Here is an 8,317-nt window from a genome sequence, read left to right on the forward strand (position 1 = left end):
TAATTGCACTCAGTACAGCTGATGTATTCATGCGGTTGTTTGTATATAATGATACTTTAGGTGTGAAGCATTCAGACAGCGGTAGAGGAAGTGATAACTCGGTGGTTCTGGTTCTATAAAAGCAGCTAAAGCTTACTGTAAATAAGAGTTATTTAAACAGCCGAATAAAGGAAATGACGGTAATTCAGCGTCGGGTTTAAGTGGGTTTTCAGTTCCTGCATCATTCGTCTAAACAACAAGCAGATCTAAATAAAGCTGCGGTTAATCAGTAAACAAGCAACAAGCTGCAGAGATGTTTCTAGCAGAGCGAGAGCCCAGACAGAAACTGAGTCTACCTGAACCTGAGAGGCTGTTTAATCAGGAAATATGCTGCAGAGATAAAGTGAAGGAGGTCCATTCATCCTGACACAAATGTGAAGATTTCTTTCATCTGTACTGGAATAAAAATATGATTGCAATCATGTGAGGAGTTTGTTTCTTGTGGCTTTCAGTAGGTCTGCTGTGGATAAATATTTTAATAAATCATCCAGCAAACCATGAAGGAGTTCATGTTTATAATTTAAAGCTGAACTATTTAATAATTTTTAAATGACAGAATGAAAGTTTGGTCCGCAGCATTTCCAAAGAATCTGGATGGAAATTAAATTTTCTCTAAAAGTCTCATGTGATTTGCAACATTTTTATCACATCATCTCAAACTACAACATGCGTCTTTGGGGATTTTGTGATGGACAAACAAAAAGTTATTCAGGTTCGCGGTAGTTTTTACAAATATAAAATCTGAAAAGTGTTGCGTGCATTTGTATTTCTTTGTAAAATAAAACGCACATTTTATTTTCCACTGTGAGAGTTTTGTGGCGTGTCTCCGCTGACTTTTTCTGTCCATCCTAAATTGGAAATGGCCTGCATTTGAACTGTAATTATCAAGTCAGAGGACTCCAAAGCAATTTACACTTTAAGGGAGGCAACTAATGATTATTTTAGTAACTGGCACATTCTGCACATTTTTCTTTTTTATACATTTTAAGATGCAAACATGCTTCCATTTTTAAATAAGAAAAACATTTTATTGGTCAAAATGCAAAATAATGTAGCATTCCTTTAGTGAACACGTGATCTTTTGTAGCAAAGGATGCATCTGCAGCTACAAAAATTGTTCTAAGACCTAATATGGTTATTATTCTTATTTTATTTTACAGTATTAGACCCAGGTGAAGCTAAAAACTGCCACTTGAGGAGTTTCGGGTAGAAAAGGTTTATAAAACAGAAATTTTCTTTATCATAAATGCAAAATGTAGATATTTTTAACAGTTTTGGCTTATTTCCCGCTATAAATATGCAGCAAATTTTCTTTTTTTGAGTCTGTGTACTCCAGTTAATAATTAATCGATATCTAAATTAGTTGATTTTAATAATCGATTAATAATTTCAGCCCTGGGTCTGTGTCTTTCCAAAGTGAAATCTACTGAATTTAACACGGGTAAACTCAGTTTTAGTTGTAGAAACATTAATTTTTGACTTTTATCCTTGAGTAAATGTGATTTCTTTCTTTTGTATTTTTAATAAATTCACAAAACTCAACTTTTCTGTGCAGGATTTTGAGGAAACATATTACTTTTATGGAATTTAGAATAAGGATTGTAGCATAAAATGTGGAAAAGGTGACATTTGCCTTTGTAGGCGAGGGAAAGGAAAAAAAAAAGACATTTGACTTTTTCCTTTCACAGCATTCTATTAGACTTGTGAATTGCAAATAAGTCCCGCTATTTGAGTCTGAAAGCAGGTTTATTGATCAGTTTTTACCAACAGGCATCCCGTTACCTTTTAACCCCAAATGGCCTACGCTGACCACAACATGAACTTCCCCTGAACCCGGGGTGAACCCGGGGTCACAGGCCGGTCAGAGACTTCACACTCAGAGCGCAGCGCTTTCAGTTCTTAATGACTTTATTAATAATATGATTTCAAAATAATAATAAAAAAAAATTACATTAAAATAAAGGTTTCATCCTCGTCATGAACTTGCATCATATGGCCACATGGTGGCATCGCAATGCCAAGTTTTGTTTCGTTTCAAAAATACCAAATTGTTCTTTTTGCCGTCCAGTTCATCATTTGTTCTTCTAGTCGTCGCTTTGAACACAAACGCGGAACGTTCTTTTTGAACCCTCCCTTGTTACCTCCAGTTAGAAAACAAATCAAACCTTTATAAATACAAGCAACCCTGTCCCCTCAGTCACAGACACATTATGACACAAACGACACAGGAAACAGCCGGTACGCACATGGCGCCCTCCCGCCCGGCGCCGCATCTCCCCTCCATCTGCTAAAGAGCCACACAGTAGATAACCCTCCGCTGCAGCGCCACAACACTTACATATAATATAGTCCGAGCTGCCTCACAGAGTTACAGAGCAAAGGCTTTTTCTGCTGCTTTCTTTCATCAGTCCCACTTCACTACATTACCCATGATCCTCAGCTCAGTGGAGGAGGAGCGGAACTGAAATATTTTCTGGTTGTTTTAAAAGTTATCAAGGCACAAAATGCACTGAATCTGAGCAGAGGCGGCGGTGGCAGCTGCCTTCACTGTGCAACTCATCCGGATGTATTTGTTCCATAAACAAATAAAAAATTCATAACGGACGTCCATGTTTGAAACTAAAAACTAGATATGATGCAGGAAGTCAGTTTTTCTGACTCAAGTCCAGGAATGAAAGTGTGGACTTCAGGTTTCCTCCTCCTCTTGTCCAGTTATTTGTACTGGGAATGTGTTGCTTACTGGGATCAAGATTTTAAAAACTTACAGCTTTAAAACAGATACAATTGTCCTTTTTCCAGGCCTACAAAGGCAAATTTTTCTGTTTGGATGTTACATTTCCAGCAGCAAAAAGCACAGATTATATTTTAGCAGTCATAGCCTGGATAATAAATATTTGGATTTTAAAGATTTAACTTTTGGAAAATCTGATTTTTTTCTCTCTATCTTTCTTTTTCCCACCAATGTAATCTTTGTGTTTCCATAGTTCAAAGTCCTTTATGTTTTACAGCTTCTACTTAGCTGGACTTTGAATTTTAGGGACAGGCTACTTTTGTCATAAGAATAAAGTCGTAATATTAGGAGAATGAACAAGTAATTATTCAAGAACTACACCAAAAATTTGGTTATATTTCATATTTTAACACATCAGCATCAAATTATCATCAATAACAGGAGTCAATTTAGAAGAAAAATAAATGATCGGACTGAGTTGGTCATGTTAATCTAAAACATTTTTCATTAAAATTACTTTTTTGATCAATTATAAGACATTCTGTTAAAATTGCCTCTTTATTCTGTTATTCTTATGACTTTATTCTCATAATTTAGCAAAATTACAAACTTTTTTGAAAATACTTCGTCTTTTTTTGTTTTTCAGAGAAGAAATTATTTTTTCAATCTGGTATTTATCTGAAATCTGAAGCCATACTGCTCCGCCCTAGTGTTCCCTGTCCAACTACATATTGCTGCAGACTGCAGGGAAGCTGGCTGAAACTCCTACCCTTCTGTATGTTGAAAACTAATTTAGCTTTCTTAAAAAGTTATCCAGCTTCCCGGTGTTCATGATGTAGAAACTTTCCAAACGGTAAGGCAGCAGATCTTCCCTTGATCGGCTCTAATCAGTGGGTCAAACTTGGAAAATTTAATTTTTAAGTTTTTATTCCCTTTTAAATAATTCAAAATTAAGAGATCATCATTTAAGCCTGTGTTTTCCATTGGATTCAAAGTTTTCCAATCTTAATTTTTTATTTTTTAAGCAAAGCTTTGAACTGCCAATAAGGATTTTAACCGATTTCTAGAGCTTTTAAAATACATGTACTTTTTACTTTTGCTGCTTTGATAAATTCATTTTGCAGATTAATCAAATTTTCTGTTTTTGAATATTTAACTTTTGGAAAATCTAGATTTTTGGGGGTTTCCGTTAGTTCAGAACATCTAACATCCATTTATTTTGACTGCAAATTTAGGTCAACTCACAAAATAAATAATTGAAATACAAGCATCATTTTCCGTCATTTGTATATTTTTTAACGGAAGAAAAAAAAGATTAAAATCAGAAGTTGAATTGACTAAAAAAAAAAAGAATCTGATTTTAAGTCATATCGCCCAGCCCTACTTTAAATTAGGACATATTTACTTTCATATTTGTTCTTTTTCCTTTTTAGTTTTATAGGAATCTGAAATTATTGAAGTTTTGACTCAGCGTGACTTTAACCAGAAACAAAGGCAGAAATCGGTAAATCCTGATCGATGCATCAATACTGTGTTTTAATTTACAGCTAGTCAACCTAAATACCACGACTTTATTATAACTCTGTTTATCTAAATAGTGAATAATGTCAAAAAGTTTGAATATTCTGCCCAAAAATCACAACTACTACTAAATTAGGATTAAGTCTATGTATTACAATCCGATGCACCGATCAGGCTTTCACCAGAGATTTTCTGATTTCTCCAATTCTGATTCGCCAAGAGAAATTTTGACCAAAAAATAAATAAAAGTAAAGGTTTATTGGCTGAGATAATAGTGCTAAATCCAACAGAAAAAAGTATGAGATTGTCCCCATTTCTAGATGAAAGCACAAGTCCCTAAATTATTGGATTAACTTGTACCAAAATTAAAGCGGTTTGTTGGTGAAACTATAGAAAAAATAATGGCAGCTCTTAGTTTTACAGATAAAAGGAAACTAAAGAATGATTTAAAAAAAATATTTGACTCACTGATCAAAACCGATCAACAGAAAATCATCTGATTCCGATATCTGACCGGCCAAGTGGTGCATCGCTCAAAATATTAGGAAATATTTTAGTAGCAGCTGCAATTATTTTTGCTTTTCTTGTTTTAAATGAAAGCAATTTGAACATTTGTTCAGATTTCTGCTTTTATACCGTAAACCAGTGTGTTTTCATAATATAAGAATCTCATCCAGGCCCAGCTGGCAATATTAGAAATAAAAATTAAAAAAACAGGCAAGCCTATTTTTCCTCCTGCTTCTTGGTGTTCAGATTCATTAAAATACAAAAAATCACATCGGGATAACAATGTGCCTAAAATAGACTTGATGGCCATGTCTGTTTGTAAATAATGACATCATATGCCAAAATAAACAAAATTAAACAAAAACAACAAGATTGGCAAAGGAAAATCGAATCAATTTATATTGTATTGCATGTAAATATTGTATAAAATCCTTAAAAATACAGTTTCGGTAACTACTTAAGTACTGAAGTCATCACAGCCAAAAGTGCAGAGGTCCATAAATAAAACTGGGGGGGAAGGAGAGTTTCCCATCGTGACTCCCCCCTGAATGAGTGCCCGGTCAGGGGTCAGAGTTCATGAACTAGGACCTAGAAGTTCTCAAGTTGGTGCACAGAAAAAGAGGAAAGTTGTTCTTCATCGATTCTTTCCTATGTCAGCTTCAGAGTTCGTTCTCAGCGATCGCGGCCAGGAGTTCAGTTGACGGAGGGAGGCGCACCTCGAGGAAATGGAGGTGCAGCGGGTGAGAGAGGGAGGGGCGGGAGGGCGAGCGAGCGAGAGGGCGAGCGGGGGAGAGAGAAAGAGGAAGAGAGAGAGGCAGGAGGCAACCGGCAGGGTGAGTAAGGCCGCGCGGATCCGTTTGTTTCTATTCTGATTTTAAAAATGGAGCCAGGCAGGGAAGAGAAACGAAGAGAGGAAGAATTAAAGCTATCGAAGCGTCAGAATAAAAACACAGTGGGCAGACGAGGGAGACGAGCTCCCACTCATCTACTGTCCCACAGTGGGCCGGTGTGAGTGTGTGTGTGTTCCAAACACACTGAGGGCCTGATTCAAGACGATGATCTCTGGTCTCACTGAAACTGATGGCGGAGAAACTGTAACAAATGACTAAACCGAGGGAAAATAATCCGCTAAACAAACAGGGTAAATTAAAAAAATAACCACTAAAATAACATACAGATTCAAAAGAGAGGAAAACCCTCTAAAGTTTGTTTTTATAGCTGTTTACAGTAGTGCCTGATGAAAAAAAAAGTAATTTATTGCTTGTTACTTCTACATTTATCATCAGATGGTTTACCTACATCCTTATGTTTAGTTTGATTAAGTAAAACATTACAGATGTGATTTAATTTGAGTTAACAGACAACAGCAGCTAAATCTCATAACCCAGAACGTTTGATTTCCAGGAACCAGTTTTACTAATTTCACATAAAAGTAAAAATGGCGGGGTTCAAAACATAAATCTCCATTTTTAATTCCCAAACTTCTCTTGAATTCAGGTTATACGTTAGTATTAAATAAGCATTCAGGCTTTTAAATACTTCTATCCTCTCGAGAGAAAAAGAAAAACATTTCTACGCTGAATTACAAGCATCTATTAACCAAAATTGACTTACATTAAGTTTTATCTGAGCAAAAATGAATTGTTAGATATGCAGCTGCGACGAAAGTTAGAGTTTTCTAAATAAATATCATAGATGGAAGATATATCGGCATCAATGCTGGTATCGGTCCGATATTAGTAACGCGTTAATTTCCATCTGATCATTGTTCGTGTTTCAGGACGGGGTTAACAACATGAGATATCGGCACTGGCCCAAATTGTCCATATCAGTGAGTCCTGAATAAATATAAGTTACAAGAATAAAGTCATATTACAAAAATACAGCCAACATTAGGAGAAAGAAGTAGTAATTTTAGAAGAACTCCAACATTAAAAATAATTAAAATGAAGAATGTTGAAGTTCCACTTTGGTGTTTGTTTAAAGATAAATAGTTTGTCTTTTAACACATCGGCATCAAAATACGCTTCGAAACGACGGAGAAAACGTAAAAATAAAACTTTGACTGAGCTGTTCATATCACATCAGCTTTTTTCTCATTAAAATTGGTAAAACTGCTTTTTTTCTGTTCATATCATGAATTAAGCAAAATTTATAGTAGCTTTGGCCCTGTAGAAATCACAGAATGATTGCAATAAAAGCCACTTTTTGAAAATATTTTCCCTCTAATTTAATTTTTAGAAAAGAAAAACTGATTAAATTCAAATCAGATACAAAAAAATCATTTTTAAGCCTTGTGTTGACCCAATCAGAAGAACGGGTGTAGATATTTTCCGCGTTATCTTATGTGATCGTATGAAATCCAAACAAAATGAGGTAAATTTGGTAGACTTCACATGAGAAAATGTTTCAGGAGTGTGTAAACTTTTGCAAATTAGAACAATGAAGGTGAGCCAGCTTTTCTAGACCATCCGATCAATCGAGCTGCTGTCTCGACTCAGGCCTCAGTGGGACGTTTCCGCCATTAATGGACGCCACGTGGGGGGAAGAGGAGCGTTTCTTTTCCATCTGCCTTCGCGCTCGTTATTGTAGCCGTTTAAGTGCCTGGCGTCCTGCGATCGATCGCTACGCCGTACGACGATCAAACGGCCGGAGAGGGCCAGACCCTTCTCATCGACGACGACAAACACAAAAACACAACGCAGAACAAAAAAAGCTCGAGCTAATTAAAGTGAGAAACTACCACAGTATTTTGATGTTTTTTTTCCATTTTTTTCTTTTTTTTTTTTTACAAACCCTAACCTTAGAACAGAAAAAAAGATGACCACCATCCACGAAAACTATCAATTATGTTGGACTAACGGAGATATTCTTGATTTAACAAAAAAAAGAAGGACCACAGCAGGGATGGGAACCATTAAGACAATACTGAATGTTCAGGCATCCCAATTAACACTTGTTCCCCCCAGGAGGGGCTTATAGTAGGAGGTGGAGGGTGGGGTCTTCAATCTGTGTGAGCGTCGCTAGCAGAGCGCACACTCCCCGCTTAGTGCTGCGCGCTGCAGGAAAAGGCACTGGAGTGGGGCTGTTGCAAGCCGTAAAAAAGTAAAAGCAATATACATTCAGAGCTCACAGGTTGTCTTGGGAATAAATACACAAAATGCACTTGTAGAAAAATAAAATGTAAAAAAGCGTGTGTGTGTCCCCCCCTTTTCTTCCTCTCCTCTTTGTTTTTTGGGAAGTATGGCTACTGTGTTGTTGTTTTTTGTCATTTTTATTTCTTTCTTTTTTCCACCCCACCTAGAAGGCAAATTCAGGAGCGAACCTCCACTGCTGTGGCCAGGAGCTTTGGAGCCCTTTCATTCACGCAGAGCAGAGGGGAAGCAGTATGGGGTACAGGGGGGCATTAAGGGGTCTGCTGGAGGTCAAGGCTCAGCTTTCAGTGGGAAAGCACAGGAACGCAACAGAACACGTGTTTTCGAATGTACAGACGGCTTAAAACCAGAGCGAGACACACAA

The sequence above is a fragment of the Xiphophorus maculatus genome, chromosome 9 (assembly GCF_002775205.1).
Source record: "Xiphophorus maculatus strain JP 163 A chromosome 9, X_maculatus-5.0-male, whole genome shotgun sequence".
Lineage (NCBI taxonomy): Eukaryota > Metazoa > Chordata > Actinopteri > Cyprinodontiformes > Poeciliidae > Xiphophorus > Xiphophorus maculatus.